This window comes from Kogia breviceps, chromosome 12 (assembly GCF_026419965.1).
Source record: "Kogia breviceps isolate mKogBre1 chromosome 12, mKogBre1 haplotype 1, whole genome shotgun sequence".
In the NCBI taxonomy this organism is placed as follows: domain Eukaryota; kingdom Metazoa; phylum Chordata; class Mammalia; order Artiodactyla; family Physeteridae; genus Kogia; species Kogia breviceps.
The window spans coordinates 17,721,785-17,744,896 of NC_081321.1; the positions used below are offsets into that span (position 1 = coordinate 17,721,785).

General features: G+C 36.7%; 1 non-coding gene across 1 annotated transcript; it reads left to right on the forward strand.

Annotated features, from left to right (window-relative positions):
- The first annotated feature begins 22,760 nt into the window (after positions 1–22,760).
- On the forward strand, positions 22,761–22,867 carry LOC131767569 (U6 spliceosomal RNA). Its single transcript, XR_009338772.1, has one exon. It is a non-coding gene; the product is annotated as a U6 spliceosomal RNA (small nuclear RNA).
- Positions 22,868–23,112: the final 245 nt, after the last annotated feature.

Consider the following 23,112-nt stretch of genomic DNA (forward strand, 5'->3'; position numbering starts at 1 on the left):
TCATTTATTTCTGATCTGATCTTTATGATTTCTTTCCTTCTGCTAAATTTGGGGTTTTTTTGTTCTTCCATCTCTAATTACTTTAGGTGCAAAGTTAAGTTGTTTATTGGAGATGTTTCCTGTTTCATTCTTTTTTTTTTTTTTTTTTGTGCTAGGCGGGCCTCTCACTGTTGTGGCCTCTCCCGTTGCGGAGCACAGGCTCCGGACGCTTCGGCTCAGCGGGCCCAGCCGCTCCGCGGCATGTGGGATCTTCCCGGACCGGGGCACGAACCCGTATCCCCTGCATCGGCAGGCGGACTCTCAACCACTGCACCACCAGGGAAAGCCTCCTGTTTCTTAAGGTATGATTGTATTGCTGTAAACTCCCTCTTAGAACTGCTTTTGATGTAGCCCATAGGTTTTGGGTCGTCATGTCTCCATTGTCATTTGTTTCTAAGTATTTTTTGATTTTCTCTTTGATTTCTTCAGTGATCACTTCGTTATTCAGTAGTGTATTGTTTAGCCTCCATGTGTTTGTATTTTTTACAGAACTTTTCCTGTAATTGATATCTAGTCTCATAGCGTTGTGGTCAGAAAAGATACTTGATACGATTTCAATTTTCTTAAATTTGCCAAGGCTAGATTTGTGACCCAAGATATGATCTATCCTGGAGAATGTTCCATGAGCACTTGAGAAAAATGTGTATTCTGTTGTTTTTGGATGGAATGTCCTGTAAATATCAATTAAGTCCATCTTGTGTAATGTATCATTTATAGCTTGTGTTTCCTTATTTATTTTCATTTTGGATGATCTGTCCATTGGTGAAAGTGGGGTGTTAAAGTCCCCTACTATGATTGTGTTCCTGTCGATTTCCCCTTTTATGGCTGTTAGTATTTGCCTTATGTATTGAGGTGCTCCTATGTTGGGTGCATCAATATTTACAATTGTTATATCTTCTTCATGGATCGATCCCTTGATCATTATGTAGTGTCCTTCTTTGTCTCTTATAATAGTTTTTATTTTAAAGTCTGTTTTGTCTGAAATGAGAATTGCTACTCCGGCTTTCTTCTGATTTCCATTTGCATGGAATATCTTTTTCCATCCCCTCACTTTCAGTCTGTAAGTGTCCCTAGGTCTGAAGTGGGTCTCTTGTAGACAGCATATATATGGGTCCTGTTTTTGTATCCATTCAGCCAGTCTGTGTCTTTTGGTGGGAGCATTTAATCCATTTACATTTATGGTAATTCTTGATATGTGTATTCCTATTACCATTTACTTAATTGTTTCGGGTTGTTCTTGTAGGTCTTTTCCTTCTCTTATGTTTCTTGCTTAGAGAAGTTCCTTTAGCATTTGCTGTAAAGCTGGTTTGGTGGTGCTGAACTCTCTCAGCTTTTGCTTGTCTGTAAAGGTTTTAATTGCTCCATCAAATCTGAATGAGATCCTTGCTGGGTAGAGTAATCTTGGTTGTAGGTTTTCTTCCTTCATCACTTTAAATATGTCCTGCCACTCCCTTCTGGTTTGTAGGGTTTCTGCTGAAAGATCAGCTGTTAACCTTATGGGGATTCCCTTGTGTGTTATTTGTTGTTTTTCCCTTGCTGCTTTTAATATGTTTTCTTTGTATTTAATTTTTGACAGTTTGATTATTATGTGTCTTGGCATGTTTATCCTTGGGTTTATCCTGTATGGGTCTCTCTGTGCTTCCTGGACTTGATTGACTATTTCCTTTCCTATATTAGGGAAGTTTTCAACTATAATCTCTTCAAATATTTTCTTAGTCCCTTTCTTTTTCTCTTCTTCTTCTGGGACCCCTATAATTCGAATGTTGTTGCATTTAATGTTGTCCCAGAGGTCTCTGAGACTGTCCTCAGTTCTTTTCATTCTTTTTTCTTTCTTCTGCTCTGCAGTAGTTATTTCTATCTATTTTATCTATTTATCTATTTTATCTTCCAGGTCACTTATCTGTCCTTCTGCCTCAGTTATTCTGCTATTGATCCCATCTAGAGTATTTTTTATTTCATTTATTGTGTTGCTCATCGTTGCTTGCTTCCTCTTTATTTCTTCTAGGTCCTTGTTAACTGTTTCTTGCAATTTGTCTATTCTATTTCCAAGATTTTGAATCATTTTTACTATCATTATTCTGAATTCTCTTTCAGGTAGACTGGCTATTACCTCTTTGTTAGGTCTGTTGTGTTTTTATCTTGTTCCTTCATCTGCTGTGTGTTTTTCTGTCTTCTCATTTTGCTTATCTTACTGTGTTTGGGGTCTCCTTTTTGCAGGCTGCAGGTTCGTAGTTCCCTCTGTTTTTGGTGGCTGTCCCCAGTGCCTGAGGTTGGTTCCGTGAGTTGAGTAGGCTTCCTGGTTGGGGGGACTAGTGCCTCTGTTCTGGTGGATGAGGCTGGACCTTGTCTTTCTGGTGGGCAGGTCCACGTCTGGTGGTGTGTATGGGGATGTTGGTAGCCTTATTATGATTTTAGTCAGCCTCTCTGCTGATGGATGGGGCTATAGACCTGTCTTGCTCTTTGTTGGGCATAGGGTCTCCAGCACTGTTCGTTGTTTTCCTTGAGTGAAGCTGGGTCTTGGTGTTGAGATGGAGATCTCTAGGAGATTTTCGCCGTTTGATATTACATGGAGCTGGGAGGTCTCTTGTGGACCAGTGTCCTGAGGTTGGTTCTCCCACCTCAGAGACACAGCCTTGACACCTGGCTGGAGTGCCAAGAGCCTTTTGGGATGTCTGAGGTCTGCCAGTGTTCGGTGGGTGTTCTGTAGGAGAAGTTCCACGTGTAGATGTATTTCTGATGTATCTGTGAAGAGGAAGGTGATCCCCGCGTCTTACTCTTCCGCCATCTTCTCGCTCCCCTCTGCCCTCTTTGCTTCCTGGTGTGAGAGGAGAGTGGATTAAGCGTGCCGCATACAGGAGCTCCAGAAATGGGCGCGAGCCGCGGCTGTTGGGGCGGAACCCAGAGACAGGCGTGGGACGCTAGGGCTGCTGCTGCCGCCTCCAATAAGCCTGTGTGCGAGCACAGGTCACTGTCCACACTGCCCCTCCCAGGAGCCTGTGCAGCCCGCCACTGCCAGGGTCCTATGATCCAGGGACAGCTTACCCGGGAGAATGCATGGCATGCCTCAGGCTGGTGCAGCGTCATCTAAATATACATGTTATATATTATACTATATATATTATATATTGCATTATATATTATATTATATATCTATGTATTATATATGATATTGCATATAGTTAGATACTTGTTTCATGGTGTATTTCAGGTTTATTACATAGTACATATATAATATAGTACATAAATAATTATATAACAATTTAACACATAATAGTGTATTTTATATTATATAATTTATACTACCTAATACTCTTAGATACATAAGAAAGAAAGAATATAACAATATCCTTTCTAATGGCTTACATATACTAGTTTGATTTTTTTGTTCTCTGTCACCCCCTCCTCCTTCCATGATCCATTATCTGTATTTTTCTGCCCAGCTTTCTGTACCTCAGAGGTGACCTCCAGAGCAGCATTGCTCAGGTCCCCTTGCCATCTGGCTCCCAGTTGAATTCAGCCAATGGCAGGCACCCACAGGAGCCTGGAGGATGGGAAAAGATGAAGATTGGGTATTTATCACCCTGAGCCCATACCCGCAGTCCCTTCCTGCCTTGGCACTGGTCTGACAGCAACTGTGCTCCTCTGTGACCTCAGATCCCATCAGACCACCTTTCTTCCACAACCCCAACTTCCATCATGTGTCAGGACATCCTTCCCTCCTCCTACTCCCTCAGACTTAAGGGTGGCAATGGCTCCCCACTGCTGCTGGTTTCAAGGGACTTTACCTTTCGGGATGCCTTAACCCTGCCCCACTATTGTAATTAGTTCCTTCAGCTGTCTCTCTCTAGTTAAAACCTTTGAATATGCCATTTCATTCCTCCCAGGAACCAGGCTGAATTTAATAATGAAGAGATCTTTGGCTGTGTTTAGGAAAAATAGGATAGTGGTAAAACTACTCCTAAGCATATAATCAGGCAGTAAATATATTAAAAATGTAATATATGTAAGGCACTGTGATCTTTTCTATAATAGCTATAATGTTGTATAAGACATGATTCCTTTCCTCAAGGGAACATTTAAACAAAGGGAAAAATAAGTTACTCTATATATCCTGATGTCAAAAGGAGCAATTCCTGTTGTCTCCATTTTGGCTGAGGTCCCCAAATCTGAGAACAAAGGATATTAATATCTTTTCACAGTAATAAAGATGTGTTAGATCATCCTTTCTAAGAGATGACTCACAATATATCAGACAACTCTTGGTCATCACTCACCTTGAAAGCACATAGGGATGGGGAGGGAGGGGATGTCAAGAGAACTTTATTGGGACACATTTCTGTGTCTTCTCAAACGTGAGAGATTTTCAGGAACCATTATCTGACTCATGTCTGAAAAGTAGTCTAAATGTAAACAGCTGGCTGAATCTTTGTTGGAATATTAAAAAGAATGTACCATATTCTTACCAATGATGGTTTGTTTCCTGAAGCCACACGTGGTCTCTGATGATGAAGGAACATGATCTTGAATTGCCTTAAAACTCTATGCAATTTTTAAACAAGAAAAAATGGACTTTGGGAATCCAGGGACTGTGTGGGAGGTATAGGGAAAGTGATCTGAGGACTGAAGCCAGAGTTCCCATTGGGGAATCTCTAAAGAGCTCTTCAGAGAAAGGATCAGCATCTGGATAGCTGCTCCCATGCCTGATTGCACATTTACCAGTCAAGCTACACCCTTGTACACTTTGCCTCTTCCTTCTCTTCCATTCCTTCCTCAGAAGGAACCCTGAGACCACAGTGAATAGAAGAGGGAGAGTGGAAGAGCAAGGTGGGGGACATAATAGGATTTCTGAGCTGTGGGAGAAAAAAAAAAAATTTCAATAGGATGAGAGATTTAACATTTAATTATTAGATTGGACTGTACCTTTTACTAGAACTGGAAAATGAAATAACTAGTTCACTTTGAGAATAATGAGGAAGGATTTGGGATCAACCCAAAATATCTCAAGGAGTGAGAAAAGGAGATTCAACAGAGCACGGAGAAAATAGAGTGATGAAAGAATAGAGTTGCTTTTTGATTGGCTGGCCTCTACTTAATCCAGTTTATTCAGTAATAAAGGGGTCAACACTTTGATTGAAGGAGGAGTAAATGTGATCCTAGAAGACCTCAAAATTACAATTTGGCTTGAGTAAAAAAGACTATATCTTCTCAAGCAGGAGGTATAACCATGTTAATTAAATTGACCAATTCCTACTAACCTATTGGTGAAAACCATATTCAAGGTGAAAATTTTATTTAGTTTGGCTGAGAAAAATTTTCACCAAATTGCCCAAGGAATTTCAAGATTCTATTTAAACTCGTAGCAAAGTTTGTAGCATATTTTAAAAAATCATTGCTGCAAACCCTCTACTTTGGCACTTTTTTATACCAACATTCTCATATGATTTTAATTCTTCTGCATCCAGGATCCAGGAAATTCAAGCATTAGACATGCAACTTAAATATAGTAGTAGTATTAGTAGTAATAGAAGTAGTAGTGGCAGCATTATGATAATAATAATTTTTAAAGTGTTGAGTACTTACGATACACAAAGACAAAGTGCTAGGTGCTTTGCATGTGACTTTTTAAATTTTAACAATCCTAGATGACATTAAATAATAGTGTTTGAATTTCTAATATGTCCTTAAAATGCCATCAGATCTAAGTAAAGGAAAAAAGAACAGGTCGAAACCATAGAAAATCATTAGTTTATAGCCAAAGCAGATTTCAATGAAACTGAGTCTTATGAATTTTCCCTTTCCTAACACCTAACACAGAACATGAAGTAGCTGATATGGAGTAGACCATTCGATACGTATTTTTTAAATGAATTGATGTTAAGTAAATGTTGAATGAATATCTACAAGACTGAATTTTTTATATCTTTGTAATAGATGTTATATAATAAAAATAGAATTCAAATTCTTAAAATTATGCATATTTCAAGTAAATATAAATTCATATCCAGCTATTTCATCCCCATTCTTTTTAACACTATTTATTCACTGCTGAAAGTGATAAACATTCAGCTCAACAATTAAGGATATTAAAATCTTGACAATGATAATGCCCTAACTGAGGTTAATTTGGGTTCTATTAAAATCTGATTGAATTTTTAACTCTGCAAGAGGGATATTAATATTCAACAAGATTTTTTTTTCTCAACTAAAAGACACAAGGCAATCTAACAATAGGGACCTGATCTAAATGAATGAAAGCTGTGAAACGGAAACGTGGCTTTTAGCAACAGTTATTAAGCAATAATGATCTGCTTAATTAGAATTAAGTAAAGGAAGTTGTCCTTTTGCACCATTCCAGAAGCATAGCCTGAGATATTTGGCTGTCCATTCTATAGATGAAGCAAAAAACGTCCTCAAATTCAAAATTCAGTTCTAATTGTCACCTCCTCCATGAAGATTTTACTGACCTTCCCAGACCAAGACATTGGTTCCTTCCTCTGGTTTATACCTTTAAATTAGTAAAGAGTTCGACTACAAAAATAGAAATAAATTGAAATTGAAGGAGGACACAGGGCAACAACATACAGTAGGTTTTAGTCATCTATGGAGTAGTTCATCCCCCAATTTCATTTTAGAGCAGAATCATGCATACAACATACAGATTTCCATGAGAAAGAGGAAGAGAGAAATGGCCAGCTGTTGACTTAACATCCTTCCCAAGAAATTTACAGCTTGCATCTTGTTCTTGGTAGCTGTAAAAACGAATCCAAATATTAAAGGACTGTGATGGTATCTGGGATGTGCACAACTGCTAAGGAGTCTTAGATGACATGTTCTTGAGAAGATGGCGTATTTTTGAGGAAAAGTCAGAGTTTGAATTGTAATGTCTATTGCTTGTATTCAGCAGAATATGGAAAACAAGTGGAACTACAGACTCTGGGGCCACTCCTCCCTCATCTCAGCAAATGTTCTCTCTCCCCTAACCCCATACACTCTACCTTCCCTCAGTATTTGACGGGGGTGCAAATGAGGAAAGTTTTATGTGAACACATATACATATTTATTGAATTATCCAAAAGACCTAAAAGTGGGGGAAATTACTGACAAAGCTAATATTGGGAAATAGAAGACAGCCTAAATGAAGAATGATCCTGAAATCTCAAAGCTATACATTAAACCGGGTGGAAGGAGGGCTGAAAGTAAGGAAATGATCTTGTGCATTACACTAGACTTTTCTAATGGGGATAATAAAACCAAATGTCCGATTGTACTTTAGAAATAGCAGTGATTTTGTGGGAAACATTTAAAATAATCTTATACTTATGGCACACAACTATTTTTATAATAAAGTGCCATCTCTGTTTTGCAAAGAGAAAAGCTGAGCGAAAAAACACAGTATCATCAGCTGGCTCCAATAAGAATTATTGAGAATTAACTCCAATAAGAGTTATTCTAAATTTTCCAATTTTTCCAATTATTCCGTATGTCCGTGGCTTATCATGTAACTGAATCCTATGTAAAAATCTGTGACTGGTAAGAAAGATAGCTAAGTTTGGACCCAAGATTTTGCACTGAAGCTTTGACACTTTAGACTGGGTCCTTTCTACTCTCTTTTAGTCATGGTTTTTTCCTCCTGCATTTGGGGACAATACCTTACAGAAATTGAGAGATAATTTACAACACTATATGAAAATACTTGGCTACAGTGCCAGATAGCTGGTATGACTTAACAAATTATGGCAGTATTTATTGTGGCTGTCTGGATTAGCACTGGAAAACAATCACATCTTTTAGTCACATATGATTCAACGAAAGAGTCTGGAGAAACAGTGCCTAAGGGATGCACTGTTAGATAAGATGTGAATTCAGTAGTTCTCTAGGCTCCAGTTTTGATGGAGACATGCCCTTAGGTTGCCTCCATGGAATAGTCTTAGCTATTACACTGATCCTAATAAATAATAAAGTGTGGCTGATACAAAAGTAATTTATATTCATGGATTAGCTGGGTACATAGGTTTAATAATATTGACATTACAGTAACATTCTTAATAGCACATTGTCACAGCATCATCTGTTAAGTATTTCTTCCCAATGCATTTCATACCCTGCCTAATAATAATTTGTTAAAGGCAATGTAGCTGCACATATTAATTCTCTCGTAAATGTGAACATCACATTCTTGAATGGCACATGACTTAATTCATGATAACTTGGGTTGTGATTATATGAATAGAAACCCAGCCTCATCTGAATGGGAAGAGTGCACATTTGTAGCCTTATTACAGTTGGGAAATTGAAATGTGAAAGGAGTGACAACTGCTAAGATCTGCAATAGAAAACATTTGACTAAATGCAGTGTAACTGTTCTATGTCACCCCTGCCTCTCATCCCTTCCTATTTCATCCTCTGATTCTGAAATGTATAGCAAGGTAGTTGAGAATGAAATGAAGCTATGATCCTCTTCCTCAGTTACCTAGATTTTATTTAGCTGTCCATTTCACCTTGGCTAGTTCAAAATAAAATTTGTGGCACTCAACCAGTCACATTTTTAATCTCTCTTACTTATAGGAATGCCTTAAGTTTCATTCCCTTATTCAATAAACATTTATTGATCACCTGCTATCATATGGCACTAGATTAGGCACTGTAGTTCCAAGATGAAAGACAGATATCCTGTCTACAAAGCATCATAATCAAGGATGCAGATTTTATAACAAATTAGAGATTGAAAGGAAAGATCATAGGCAAGCTGCAACAATAGCTGTCAAAACTTCTAGATACAACATGCATCTACTTATGATTTTTAAAAACAAGTTGTTTGCCTTCTAAAATTATGTCACCAAATACAACAAAATACGGGATTGCATAAGGGTACTTTAAACAGTTGATGTCAAATGTGGTAGGTCTGATTTTATGTCTTCCTGACTACTCATGTTAGAAATATTAAGACGACCCACAAGAAATATTTCTTCCTGCCATGTGTATTCTCATTTTAAATTATTTTATCTCTTGTACTATTTATGATTTTGCATACTTTATACAAAGCATCTCCTAGACAAATTTATCAATTTACACTTCAATTGGTATCCCCATCTCATTGAAAATCATCAATAGAAAGGTGACAAACAATTCACTCTTCTTTCATTTGTATGTGTCAATGATGTCTTCATTGCTCTACAGGTAGTATGAATAACATGAATTAGAAGGATAGATCCTCTTGTCTCAATTTTTTATCTTTCTTTGCAGACAGATATAGTTTTTCTGGTTTTCAACCTCAAATTCTTTAAAAAAAAAATAACAAGGTGATCTTAAAATTTATGTTGCTATTCAAAGGACCAAAAGTAATCAAACCAATCTTGAAATAAAAAGAGAAGCATTAGAGGATTCAAACTTCCCAAGTATAAAAATTACTACAAAGCTACAAGAATCAAAACATTGTGTGGTATTGGCATAAGGATACGCATAGATCAATCTAATAGAATTGATAGTCGAGATATAAATCTTTACTTTTACTGTCAATTCATTATTGACAAGGATGTCAAGACAATTAAACTGAAAAAAATAGTCATCAAGAAAAGGTGCTAGGACAATTGGTTATTCACACACAAAAGAATGAAGTTTGACACCCTACCTCATACCATGTACAGCAATTAACACAGAATGGATTAAATATCTAAATGTAGGAGTTAAAACTATAAAACTCTTAGAAAAAAACTGTTGGGGTAAATCTTCATGACCTTGTGTTAGGCACTGATTTGTTAGCTATGACACCTGAAGAACAGGAATAAAAGAAAATGTAGGTAAATTGAACATCTTCAAAATTGAAACTTTTGAGCTTCAAAGGACATCATTACAAACATAAAGAGATAATGCACAGAATGGGAGAAAATATTTGCAAATCACATGTCTGATAAAGAACTTGTATCCAGAACATATAAGGAACTATTATATTGTTAGCAATCAGGAAATGCAAATAAAACTACAATGAGATCACTTTACACTCAATAGGATGGCTATAATCAAAAAGACAGATAATTAAAAGTGATGAGGATATGGAGAAACCAAACTCTTGTATACTGCTGGTGGGAATGTAAAATAGTGCAGCCACTTTGGAAAACAAATAGCAGTTCCTTAAAAGTTTAAACATAGAGCTACTATATGATCTAGCAATTACATTTCTAAATATATATTCAAGAGAAGGGAAAATATGTATCTACATGAAAACTCATATGAGTGTTCATAGCAACATTATTCATTATAGTTAAAAAATTAGAAATAATCCAATTGCCCATTAACTGATGAGTGGCTTCTTTCATTCAGCATAATATTTTCACTGTTCACATGTGTTACAGTATATATTAGTTCTTTATTTCTTGTTATTGCTGAATAATATTCCATTGTATGGAGGTAAGAGCGTAAGTAAGAGGTTAAAAAGGAGAAAGCCGAACACTGAAAACTAGTGAAGAAAGTATTTTAAGGATAAAAGAATAACAAATTTGTACCCCAATGTTCATAGCAGCACTATTTACAATAGCCAAGAAATGGAAGCAACTTAAGTGTCCGTCAACAGATGAATGGATAAAGAAGATGTGTTTTGTGTGTGTGTATATATATATATATATATATATATATGTATATACAATACAATATACACACAATATATATACTCACAATACCATAAAAATGAATAAAATAATGCCATTTGCAGCAACATGGATGAACCTAGAGAATATCATACTAAGTGAAGTAAGTCAGACAGAGAAAGTCAAACATCATATGATATCAATTATATGTGGAATCTAAAAAAAATACAAGTGAATTTATTTACAAAACAAAAACAGACTCACAGACATAGAAAACAAACTTACCAGAAGGGAAGGGAAGGAAGGGATAATCAGGAGTATGGGATTAACAGATACACACTACTATATATAAAATAGATAAACAGCAGAGTTAATATATAACACAGGGAACTATATTCAACATCTTGTATTAAACTATAATGAAGAAGAATTGAAAAAAGTATAGATATATACATACATACGTATAATTGAATTACTTTACTGTACACCTGAAACTAAGACAATATTGTAAATCAACTACACTTCAATTTTTAAAAAAAGGAATGACAAACTCTGTTAAATGATGCTGAGAGTTTGAATAAGATTACGATTGAAAATTGACCATTGGATCTTTCAATAAATAGACCTTAACAGAGTACTTTGACTGAAATGGTGGGATTGATTTAAAGAGGTAATATGGGAAAGGAGAGAAAGTTAAGACAAGCCCTAACCAACCTTCTAGAAACTTTTACCACAAAGAGAAGCATAGAAATGATGCAGAAGCTGGAGAGAGTATGTGGTCAAGGCTGTGTCCTTGTATTTTGGGTTTTTTTTTTTAAATGAATGATATTATGGCCTATTGAACATGCATGGAGAAATCTAATGACATTGGAGATGGTGATGGTGTCGAAAAAAGGTAGGTAAATTGATGTATAAGGTAGTGGCAGGGTATAGAAGTTCTCTTCTGGCTGCTTCTGGGTTTTTTTGTTACTTTCCATCTTGTAGGAGTTTTAAAAGATTTTCTTTTAGAGCAGTTTTAGGTTCACAGCAAAATTGACTGGAAGGTACAGAAAGTTTCCGTACATGCACAGCCTCCCCCATTATCAACATCCCCTCAGAGTGGTACATTTGTTACAATTGATGAGCCTACATTGAGTTGCTTCTGTTTTTATCAATGCAATATGAAACGAGCTTCTGAGCTGTGAGTGAGGAGGAGGAAAGCAGATTGAAAGTTATAGATGTGAAATATTCTCCTGGACAATGAGAGACTGAACCAAATGTGAAAATGACTGAGAAAACTTAATGGAATTGACACTCACTATCAAGGGCCCATTGGCCGGTTCATAAATTCAATTTGAGGCCAGACATTGTAGTTGGTGGATTGTGATTGCCTCATTCCTTTCTTTGAAAGGAAGCACATAGCAGGAGAAGAGTTGGAGTTTAACAAAATTGGATTTTTACCAGTTGTGTATGACAGAGGGTGAGAGACAAGACAGTAAGTGTTTATACAAGAGAATATGATAACGATGGACCACCCAATCTGAGCTTCCTTTGTTGAATCCTTGGATGCAAAACCTGTGGATAAGAAGGGCTGACCATACAGAGCTTGTAAAGAAGTACAGTCTGCATGGCTCGTTCAAGTTTACAAGCTGTGTTTATAATCACAGATGTGGCTGGCCCTCCACACTTCCTACAATAATTTGGAAAACTTAAGACAACATGAATACATGAAACATCACTTGCCATCAAAAAGGAAGGATTTGAAAGTTTAACCAGTTCATCTAATTTTTTATTGGTGCAATGAGGTAAATCAGAACACCTGATCATGTTGTGCTGTGAGATACTGTATTCATTAGCATTATTTCCATTTCCTTTGACTATAGCCAAGAGCTTTATCCTCCCACGCAGAATACATAAGGCCTGAGTATCCACTTGCCAATGGACCACTGGATGGGATGAAGACAGCTCATTCTTTATTCCACTTCAATCCCTGGCCTGTATGATGGTACTGTCCACAAGGGGGTGACACAATGCCAAGTATCCTTGTGATTTTTATGACCTGGACATCTGTCTAGTATGTATTAGACTAGGACCACAGGTTCTGCCACAGAGGTCATGGAAAAACTGCCAGATGGTAATGAATTTTAGCCACTGATGACTTCAGCTGGATACAAACAAATGACCTAAGGGGATGAGATTCCATATCTTACTTCAAATCCTTTCCAGCTAACCTCTCCTTCCAAGTATGATTGCAAATGCAACATTAATGCAGAAATAGACTTGAAGCCATGGAGTAGCATTAAGGTAAATAATTTGGATAACATGGCCAAAATTAAACACTTAGCTACTGAACCAAATAATTCATGTTTTTCACCAACCTCTATACTTCTTTCATTTGAGACAGAAACAAGAATAATAAAAATCTGTCACATTTGTTGTCCTCTTTTGTTAACCCCAAAATAGAAAATGTTATTATAATTATTGTATCACTCACAACAGTCACAGAATAATGTATAATAAAATGACACAGGCATTATAGCCAAAGGATAGAGTGTTTTGTTAAGAAATGTAATTTTCTAATAAACAGAGTTGTTTTATTTATTTTGGTTTTGTTTTTATTTTTGCTTTAGTTTCAACTCTTACTAACTTTTCCATGTTTATAAGTAATTACCTCAATAATACAGTAAATGTAAATGAGTTTTTTGTAGTGTCTTATGATCATAATAATAAATCTTTATTTGGAGGGTAGAAGGAACTCTTTATACATGAGCTTTTTTTTTTTTTTTTTGCTCACTTTAATAAATGATTGAATTTCTATATTTTTTGTCTTTCTCCCAAAAATGAGAAGAGAAGAATATTAATTCACTAACTTTCATGATTAGTTGGTATACAACTAATTCATTTCAGCTAATTATATGGTGAATTGAGTGTCATTGTGATGGTAATTTTATGATCTCTGAACTCACTTTCTGCATATAAATCCATATGGCAAACTGCATGAGATCTTGGTAGGAACTGTACAGAAAGAATATGGTAGACAAAGTATCAAATTCCAACTTTTTAGGTACTTTTATTTAAACATATTGTCCAAATATGAGGATCCCATGCCATTTCTTCCACACGCAAGGTGGGCAATAATGGAAAATCTCTTTCTTGAGAAATTATAGAGGGTCTCTGGCAAACAGTCCTTTCTCAGTGTTCAGCTGTTAGCAGTCTGGATGAAGGCTCAGTCTGAAAGGTTGATTTGAAGGCTCCATATTTGTAGCAGTAATAAGGAAATAAGATTTAAAAAATAATATCAAAAACAGTTTTGGGAGGACCTTCAAGATGGCCAAGGAGTAAGATCACCTTCCTCCCCACAAATACATCAGAAATACATCTACATGTGAAACAACTCCTACAGAACACCTAGTGAAAGCTGGCAGAAGACCAGCTTTATTCCAACAAAGAAGAGAAAGGGAAATTTCTCCCAGCAGCCTCAGGACCAGCAGATTAAATCTCCACAATCAACTTGTTGTACCCTGCATCTGTGGAATACCTGAATCCACAGAGAATCATCCCAAAACTGAAGAGGTGGACTTTAGGAGCAACTGTAGACTTGGGTTTTATTCTCTGCATCTGGTTTGTTTCTGGTTTTATGTTTATCTTATTTTAGTATTTAGAACTTCTTATCACTGGTAGATTTGTTTATTGATTTCATTGCTCTCTTCCTTTAATATTTTTATATATATATTTTTCCTTTTTCACTTTTTGTGAGTGTGTATGTGTATGCTTCTTTGTGTGATTTTTGTCTGTATAGCTTTGTTTTTACCATTTGTCCATTTTTTTAGTATAGTTTTTAGTGTTTGTTATCATTAGTGGATTTGTTTATTGGTTTGGTTGCTGTCTTATTTTTTTAAAATTTTTTATTACTTTTTAATTTTTTTATTTTAATAACTTTATTTATTTCTTTTTTGTTTGTTTGTTTGTTTGTTTGCGGTACGCGGGCCTCTCACTGCTGTGGCCTCTCCCGTTGCAGAGCACAGGCTCCGGACGCACAGGCTCAGCGGCCATGGCTCACGGGCTCAGCCGCCCCATGGCATGTGGGATCTTCCCGGACCCGGGCATGAACCCGCGTCCCCTGCATCGGCAGGCGGACTCTCAACCACTGCGCCACCAGGGAATCCCTATTTTTTCCTTTCTTTCTTTTTTTTCTCCCTTTTCTTCTAAACAGTGTGGCTGACATGGTCTTGGTTCTCCAGTCAGCTGTCAGGCCTGAGACTCTTAGGTGGGAGAGCCAAGTTCAGGACATTGGACCACCAGAGACTTCCTGGCCCCAAGTAAGATCAAATGGCAAAAGCTCTCCCACAGATCTCCCCCTCAGTGCTAAGACCCAACTCCACTCAACGACCATCAATCTACAGGGCTGGACACCCTATGCCAAACAACTAGCAAGACAGGAACACAACCCCACCCATTAGCAGAGAGGCTGCCTAAAATCATAATAAGTTCACAGACACCTCAAAGCACACCACCAGATGCGTCCTGCCAACCAGAAAGACAAGATCCAGCCTCATCCACCAGAACATAGGCACCAGTCTCCTCCACCAGGAAGCCTACACAGCCCACTGAACCAACCTAACCCACTGGGAGTAGACACCAAGAAAAATGGGAACTATGAACCTGCAGCCTGTGAAAAGGAGACCCCAAATGCAGTAAGTTAAGCAAAATGAGAACACAGAGAAACACACAGCAGATGAAGGAGCAAGAGAAAAACCCACCAGACCAAACAAATAAAGAGGAAATAGGCAGTCTACTTGAAAAAGAATTCAGAGCAATGATGGTAAAGATGATCCAAAATCTTGGAAATAGAATGGAGAAAATATAAGAAACATTTAACAAGGACCTAGAAGAACTAAAGAGTAAACAAACAATGATGAACAACACAATAAATGAAATTAAACATTCTCTAGAAGGAATCAATAGCAGATTAACTGAAGCAGAAGAACGGATAAGTGACCTGGAAGATAAAATAGTGGAAATAACTACCACACAGCAGAATAAAGAAAAAAGAATGAAAAGAATTGAGGGCAATCTCAGAGACCTCTGGGACAACATTAAATGCACCAACATTCGAATTCCAAGGGTTCCAGAGGAAAAAGAGAAAAAGAAAGGGACTGAGAAAATATTTGGAGAGATTATAGTTGAAAACTATATGGGAAAGGAAATAGTCAAGTCCAGGAAGTGCAGAGAGTCCCATACAGGATAAATCCAAGGAGAAACTCACCAAGACACATATTAATCAAACTATCACAAATTAAATACAAAGTAAAAATATTAAAAACAACAAGGGAAAAGCAACAATTAACATACAAGGGAATCCCCATAAGATTAACAGCTGATCTTTCAGCAGAAACTCTGCAAGCCAGAAGGGTGTGGCAGGACATATTTAAAGTGATGAAAGGGAAAAGCACAACCAAGATTACTCTACCCAGCAAGGATCTCAATCAGATTCAATGGAAAAAATAAAACCTTTACAGACAAGCAAAAGCTAAGAGAATTCAACACCACCAAACCAGTTCTACAACAAATACTAAAGGAACATCTCTAAGCAGGAAACACAAGGGAAGGAAAAGACCTACAATAACCAACCCAAAACAATTAAGAAAATGGTAATAGGCACATACATATCTATGATTACCTTAAATGTAAAAGGATTAAATGCTCCAACCAAAAGACATAGACTGGCTGAATGTATACAAAAACAAGACCTGTATATATGCTGTCTACAGGAGACCCACTTCAGACCTAGGGACACATACAGACTGAAAGTGAAGGGATGGAAAAAGATATTCCATGCAAATGGAAATCAAAAGAAAGCTGGAGTAGCAATCCTCATATCAGATGAAATAGACTTTAAAATAAAGACTATTACAAGAGACAAAGAAGGACACTACATAATGATCAAGGGGTCAATCCAAGAAGAAGATATAACAATTGTAAATATTTATGCACCCAACATAGGAGCACCTCAATGCATAAGGCAAATGCTAACAGCCATAAAAGGGGAAATTGACAGTAACACAATCACAGTAGGGGACTTTAACACCCCACTTTCACCAATGGACAGATCATCCAAAATGAAAATAAATAAGGAAACACAAGCTTTAAATGATACATTAAACAAGATGGACTTAATTGATATTTATAGGACATTCCATCCAAAAACAACAGAATACACTTTCTTTTCAAGTGCTCATGGAACATTCTCCAGGATAGATCATATCTTGGGTCACAAATCAAGCCTTGGTAAATTTAAGAAAATTGAAATCGTATCAAGTTTCTTTTCCGACCGCATTGCTATAAGACTAGCTATAAATTATAGGAAAGAAATATGTAAAAAATACAAATACATGGAGGCTAAACAATACACTACTTAATAACTAACAGATCACTGAAGAAATAAAAGAGGAAATTAAAAAATACTAGAAACAAATGACGATGAAAACACGACAACCCAAAACATATGGGATGCAGCAAAAGCACTTCTAAGAGGGAAGTTTATAGCAATACAATCCTACATCAAAAACAAGAAATATCTCAAATAAACAACCTAACTTTACACCTAAAGCAATTAGAGAACCAAGAACAGAAAACCCCCAAAGTTAGCAGATGGAAAGAAATCATAAAGATCAGATCAGAAATAAATGAAAAAGAAAGAAAGGAAACACTAGCAAAGATCAATAAAAGTAAAAGCTGGTTCTTTGAGAAGATAAAATTGATAAACCATTAGCCAGACTCAACAAGAAAAAAAGGGAGAAGACATATCAATAAAATTAGAAATGAAAAAGGAGAAGTAACAACTGACACTGCAGAAATACAAAGGATCATGAGAGATTACTACAAGCAACTATATGCCAATGAAATGGACAAACTGGAAGAAATGGAAAAATTCTTAGAAAAGCACGACCTTCTGAGACTGAATCAGGAAGAAATAGAAAATGTATGCAGATGAATCACAAGCACTGAAATTGAAACTGTGATTAAAAATATTCCAAAAAACAAAAGCCCAGGACCAGATGGCTTCATAGGTGAAATCAACCAATCTTTGGATAATCAGTAAGTGTTAGTTGGAAATTGCTTAACTATCCAAATGTAGGAATATTCTTGGGGAAACCAAAAAATAAAAATAAAAAAGGAGAGTCCAACCTGAAGGACTAATATTCTGGAAGGATAAATAAGGATTATATAAGGGAAACCAAAATAAATAATAACCACTATGTAAGAGAACGCAAAGTAGAGAGGCATGGACTTGAGTGCTATGGAGAGTGGTTATCAAAATTATTAATGAACCCAAAGAGTTTTCTTTAAATGTAAGCTAATCTGTTGACTTTTGCCACTTTTAATAAATTAAAGCAAGATTTTAAAGAATTCATTAATTGTTTTAAAATATCGATAAAAATTCATTTTATGTTAACTAATATTTATTTTGAGGAAAAATAATTTTATCAAAATGAAAAAGTAAGAAGAGACATTTTTTCAAATCTCTTTAATGTTGGGCTTAATAGAAGTCAGCTGGATCCTCCTATCTGCTTCTGCATTCATTCTGTCAAGATTCCACATGTCAAGTAACCTCTGGAAAATTCCACACTATAATCCTGAGAAGATAGAGAGAAAGGCTAATAACATCTTAGTCTGATTATGAAAATAATTTTGATTTCATCACTGATCCCCTGTAGGATGTAAGAACCCCGGGGTCACTGGTCCACTCTTTGGGAATCTCTCACATAGGAAATCTGAGAAATAGAGAGCGATAAGATTGGAAGAGTAGGAGAAACTTTAATGGGACATATTTTGTAGTGTGTATACTGGAAGAAGTTCAAATTTAAAGACTTGGATTTGAGACTTCATGAGTCATTTAAACCTTTCTGCCTTTCAATTTCATTGTCTCCTCTATGCAAGGTTGCTATAAGAATGTAATGAGCCAGCTTATATATAAAGGCTTTGTGAACTATAAAGCCTTTTATACCCACTATTATTTTTGTTTAGCATAACCTTGAATTGGGATTCAAAGGATGGATAATTGTCATATGGATGTCTAGATCAGAGAGTGGAAATATTCCATTTTAGTACTATGTCTAATGATCACTTTAGTCCTCATTTCATTGCCCTACTGAATATTTGACACTGTTTATTTGTTTCTCTCTGTTTAAACACTTTCTTTATTGGACCATCCATCAGAATTCTGCTCCCCACTTTCTTACCTGGCCACTCCTCCTCAGTCATCTTTGCTGGTTCCACCTGTTCTCTCTGAGCAATACCATTCACCTTCCCCAGGGCACTGGCCTTACCCTCCTTTCCACTCTGTCTACACTCCTCTCTAAGCAACCTCATCCCATCTCATGGCCTTAAATAGCATCTCTGTGCTGATGAATCCCAAAGTTGCATCCCTAACTTGAAAAACCAGCTGCCTATTTTGCATATCTACTTAGATGTCCAGTGAGAAGCTCATATTTCATAGGTCTAAAAGCAAACCTTACATCCACCTTAATGAGCAATCTCCTATTTCGAATTCCCTTTCTGTTCCCATAGTTTACACGACTCCTTGACCTTCTAACACATCCTGCAGGCTCTGCCTCAAGTCCTTTTTACAGCCTTTCTCTCTACCTACAGTTCTCCCTCCAAACACACCAGTGGCTCCCTTTTTATTTAATCTTTGCTCTAATGTCACTTTCTCAGTGAGATCTGTTTAAAAACTGCAAGCTCATTAAAATTTGCAAGTCTTTGCTCCCCACTCTTTCCTGCCACATTCTATCCTATGTATTATCTATACTATAGCATAAATTATATATTTATTATATATTTATTTACTTTTTATTTGTTTTTTTTTTTCCCTTGGATACCAATTTTGCTTATTTTCTTTCTACATAAGCTCCATAAGGACAAGAATTCTTGCTTTATTCACTGATCTCTGTATTCCCAGGTTTTAGAATACATAGTGCAGCCAGTAGGCTCTCAAATGTTTGTCTAATGTATAAATGTCTAGATCAAAATCTGAGGGGCTGGCATTAAGAAGGAGCAGAAAATGTCCCTAGGGAGGCCAGAAAGGCAAAGAGGGAAAAGTGGGAGGAGGCAAACATGGTAAGTGTAAACTGAGCCTGACCGGAAGAGGGTTAATGCTGTAGAGCAGTAGATGGAAATGTGTTCTTAACAACGATCAAAGGTAACCTCAAAAAAGGCTTTCAGAGTATATTGTAGGGTCTTCTTCCATGGAGACTGCTTGAAATTGAGAGGCTTTTCTCAGCAATTGTTAGGTTAATAATTAAGCTATCTGAAGGCAGAGGCTGAATGAAATGACTTCTTGGTTCTATGTCCTGTGATATATGAATATGAATCCCAGCTTGAAAACAAATCCCTCATGAGTCAGTATGCACCCAGTCTATTACCTAACATATACAAATATATATAGACTTTACGTTAGATAAGCCTTTTTTTTTTTTTTTTTTTCCGGTATGTGGGCCTCTCACTGTTGTGGCCTCTCTCATTGCGGAGCACAGGCTCCGGACGCGCAGGCCTAGCGGCCACGGCTCACGGGCCCAGCCGCTCTGCGGCATGTGGGATCTTCCCGGACCAGGGCACGAACCCGTGTTTCCTGCATCGGCAGGCGGATTCTCAACCACTGCGCCACCAGGGTAGCCCTAGATAAGCCTATTTTTGACGGACTGTTAATAATAGAGTGAGAGGGACTGAGTGAGAATACAGATTGAGGAGGATTTGAATTATCTTCTATGATGGTTAGTAAGTTATTTTTTAAGTTATATTTTGGTTTTACCAACTTGCCAAAAATAATGTCAGCAACTAGATTTCAATTTTTTTTTTAATATCTTGAAGGTTACCACACTATTACAAAGCGTTTCCCAGTTCTCAATAAAGCTAAAATTTTCAACAAGGGAAAACTTGTAGGGCCAAGTTTAGAGGTTAAAAACTCAGTAAGAATGTTCTTGTTCTTGTGGATTATCTCAGATCCTTAGAATTATTTTAATGTCATTTTTAATGTGAATTTCCATGCTATTTTAATTCATTAGTCATGGGCTATCATTTTTCGAAGTAATTACTGTAATTTCATCAAATGACATAATTATAGTAAATACTTTGATGTAATTACCATAAATATGGAAAGATACACACAAAGGTGTAATAATGTCACAAACTAAGATATTTATGATGTGTAAAGACAAATTATGATGACATTTATGACATGTAATAACATCACAGATTTCTATGTTTATGTTGTATAAAGAATAATGATATAAATAGAATGTAAAATTACATCATGTAGACTAATTTATTTTATAAATAGTATAGAAACAAGAGCTCTATAAGGCTTCAGGTTCAGATTAATAGATCATTGCCACTTTAAGGCATTCCTCCCTTTGAACCCTAATAAATGACTCTGTTATTTTATTAAGGGTAAAAACATTCCCTCTTAAAAGCACGGACATAGACACAAAGCAGAAACACAAAATTGAGAAACCTTGTTTAGTGCTTGAAAAAAATATTCATTTGAAGAGTCAGAAAAAGTAGCTGTTTGGAAGAAAAGTCAATGTTTGGTCCATATTGTCCATGGAAACTAACAGGTCACATCAGTATTTTCTTACAAAAGAGACAGCTTGACCATTTGGCACTTACCAAAGCAGACACCTATTTAATTAAAAGATTTCTTCTCTTGTCACATTATTAAGTATTATGTCCATGAAGAAATAACTTTGCATGTCTACATTCTGACTCTTGGAATAATGTGAAAATAGGCTTCAAAGAAAAAGGAAAGAAAACCACAAGCTTGAAGCAAAGTCTAATTTTGTGAACTTAATTAGTTCTTGTTGTTAGACTGAGGCAGAAATGTATCTTAAAAATTATTCCTGCTGCAAAGTTGTAGCTTAGAGTGAAAAGTATTATGAACATCAATTCGTTTAGTTATGATATCATTAGTGATCAGCGTCTTTATGATATCAAGAGAAACCCAGTATCAGAAGATAGCCTGTTCCTAATGGATTAGTTGAAGGATTTTTTTGGAGCATTCCCTTGGTCTGATCACATCCTGAGGCTGGAATTTAGTAGTCTGAGATAATCATTCTCTTTCCTTCTGTTCTCTAGTGCAGTTTAAAGACTCTTTCCACTCTGCAGCCTTAGTGTTCTTCATGGCCTTGATAAGGTTTTAGGGTAAGGTATTTTTCCTTCCATGGACACATAATTCCAGGTAACTATAGTAATAATTTTCTCAACTGTTTTGCCACTTTTCACTGTGGGCTGCCAAAGCTCCATTCACTAATAAGAAGTGGATTCTTCTTCTTTTTTTGTTTGCAAAACCAATCAAACCCAACAGTAAATGTACAGATTCCTATTTCCTTGAAGGTCTATTGCTTACAATCACTTCTGATCCCAATTTCTGCCTTGGTAAGGGTTCTTAATTGAAAACAACAGAGTCTACTCCAGCTAGTTTGAGCACTAAACAAATTTGTCATACTCTGGAGTTCATTAATCTGCATAAGGTCCAACAAATTAGACTCAGAAGCTACACCATCAGGAAAAAATCCAAATATGCCACTGGAATGCTTGCAGGCATAATACCACTTCCACAGACACAGTGTACCCCTTCCCTGGGAAGATGAGCATAGAAACTTGGAAAGCTACTTCTAAGACCTCTGTCCCTGCTACATCTGATAGCTCAGTGCCTCTCCGCCATATTCCTTGACACAGGTCAGAAAAATGAGGAAGGCCTCTTTCCTCACTATGGGGTGCCCTCTGCTACAGGGAAGTCATCATCTTGTTCCATCTGATTCTTGGGACCTATATTACATGGCTGTGTCTCACCTGCAAAGGAGACAGAAAGGTGAAGTCCTGGCCTCAAACTTGGAGAAGAGCGAATCATAATGCAGAAAGCTGCCTTAAAATATAGAAATGGTTTTCAAAAGTTTCGGGGCTGACTTAAACTTCACTCATGTCCGCTATATCTGGGAGATACTCCATGGGACCTCAGGTTTAGAAAACATGTGGAGATATTTTAAAATGTTCCCAGCCATCTCATTGAAGCTTTATCATTCAATTAAATTTAAAAAGCACTTGGATGCTTTGGAGTGCCTCCCAATATGTCTCAGTGGCTCTGTCGTTTAGAATCAGGGTGTGGTGCTTGCTTCGGCAGCACAGATACTAAGATTGGGACGATGCAGAAAAGATTAGCATGGCCCCTGCGCAAGGATGACACTCAAATGCGTGAAGCGTTCCATATTTTTAAAAGCAATTATACTTCAATAAAGGTGTTTAAAAAAAAAAAAAAAGAATCAGGTTGTGGTGATGGAGATGAATATACAAATAGACCCGGGTCTGAATGGGTCTGAGTTGCTAAAGTAAATCATTGTTCTAAACTAAATGTCATTATACTTTATGAAGTTTCATCTGTCGTCAGGCTCCCAATATCAATCTAAAATGCTACCATAAGACCGAGCAATTCCACTCCAAGGTATATATCCAAAAAAAC